Source organism: Myotis brandtii, unplaced genomic scaffold (genome assembly GCF_000412655.1).
Source record: "Myotis brandtii unplaced genomic scaffold, ASM41265v1 scaffold186, whole genome shotgun sequence".
NCBI classification, from domain to species: domain Eukaryota; kingdom Metazoa; phylum Chordata; class Mammalia; order Chiroptera; family Vespertilionidae; genus Myotis; species Myotis brandtii.
Genome location: NW_005356905.1, coordinates 4,486,867 through 4,488,701, shown reverse-complemented (window position 1 = coordinate 4,488,701; position 1,835 = coordinate 4,486,867). Strand labels below are relative to the sequence as shown.

Genomic DNA, 1,835 nt, shown 5'->3' with positions numbered 1-1,835 from the left:
ATTCTCTATTACTAGTTAATAGTATTTTTTTAAATATTAAATGTGTTTTTCTTCAAGTAATGTGTGTTTCTGACTTGAATGGATGCTGCTTGATATACCTTTTTATATCAAGATGAAATATATCAAGTGTAATTTAAATTTGGCATTCGGGACTAGGTAACTCTAAAGCACATAAATTTTTACAGTTCTGTGATTATAGTTCTTAAAGCTGTACACAGCTTCAAATTTAATTTCACTGTATAAAATTTCATTTGAAGTTTGTGACAGATTTCAAAAATATTTCACAATACATTGGAAAACAGCAGTGGAATATCAAATCTTGAATAAGCTGGAAACACTGAAGAAAATGGAAGAGTGTACAAAAAGCAAAGTTTTGCTTGAGTTGTATTCTCGATTGTGGTCTTTATATAGAGATTCTTAGTTACTTTTTTTTTAATTTTTCAAAGGCTATATTCACTAGAAATAAAATTAGTAATTTTCCAATTTAGCTATTGAAAGGAGTTTAAGGGGTAAAACAGGATGGTTTAGGGAGTTTTAGAAATAAAGACGGTCCATAGGGGAGGAAGTCTTGGAGCCCATAAGTGGGGACTTGGAGCTGCCAAAAGGCATACATTCACAGAGCAAAAGGTGCCACAGGATAAGGGGAGAGGAAGACATCCATTCACAGAAGATTGGGACAAGCCACAGGGTATGGGGAGAAGGAGGAAACAAGCTTTCACAGGGAATAGAGAAATGCTGACAAATGGGAGAAAGAGAAAAAATTTTCACAGGAGACAGAGAATTCTACCACTGAAGGGGGAGAAAAACGGGGGGGCGGGGCACGTGGGGTTTGAGCTTTGAAGCTGCTATAGTGACCAATCAGAAGGATTACCAAGAGACAAAGAACTGCAGCCATTATACACCTTAGAAAGAAGGAGCTTAGTGGGTCACCCCCTAACCTTAACCCCCTCCCTGTGTGGGAGTCTGTACTTGTTTCCAATAAGTTTCCACCTTTTCATCTACCACCTTCTGTCCATGGCTTCATTCTTCAAATCCACCCAGACAAGAATCTAGGAAAGAAACCACCCAACTCACTAGTATATATATTTGTACATATATAAGCCTATATGTAAGTTTGCTCTTATATATGCAGATATACCTATATACTTATATATACATACCATATATACAAATATATTCATATATACATCTATACTTACATATACTTACATATACCAGCTATCTGCTCTCCCCTCCTGGCCTGATCCCCCTAACTGCCTAACTGCTCTCCCCTGCCAGCCTTATCCCCCTAATTGTCTATCTGCTCTCCCCTTATGGCCTGAACGCCCTAACTACCTATCTGCTCTCCCCTCCTGGCCTGATCCCCCTAACTGTCTATCTGCTCTCTCCTTATGGCCTGATCGCCCTAACTACCTATCTGCTCTCCCCTCCTGGCTTGATCCCCCTAACTGTCTACCTGCTCTTCCTCCTCTCTGCCCTTCGGACTCCTGGCACAGGTGTGCTGAGAGCTCTCCACCATGACCCCACCCCCGTTCTGATTGGTCATTACGTGATAGTGTCCTGGCCAATTTGCATATTCCTCTATTATTAGTATAGATACCACAAACCCAGACTTTTCTTTGACACTTATATGCATATAGGTACATATACATATAGGCACATATGTTACATATATATTTATGTGTATATCTACACTAATAAAAGAGAAACATGGTAATTAGCGTACGACCGCTACCCTTTTCATTGGCTAATCAGTGAGTATATGCAAATTAACTGTCAGCCAAGATGGCGGCCGGCAGCCAGGCACTGAAGCGAGCACAAGGCTTGCTTGCTGC

The 1,835-nt window shown here is 40.2% G+C and overlaps 1 long non-coding RNA gene across 1 annotated transcript; it reads right to left on the bottom strand.

The window, feature by feature from the left end:
- Nucleotides 1-1,213: 1,213 nt before the first annotated feature.
- LOC106725755 lies at nt 1,214-1,435 on the bottom strand. Its single transcript, XR_001361694.1, has 3 exons — nt 1,414-1,435; nt 1,336-1,374; nt 1,214-1,257 (listed from the first exon to the last, which is right to left on the bottom strand). It is a non-coding gene; the product is annotated as an uncharacterized LOC106725755 (long non-coding RNA).
- Between the last annotated feature and the right edge of the window lie 400 nt (nt 1,436-1,835).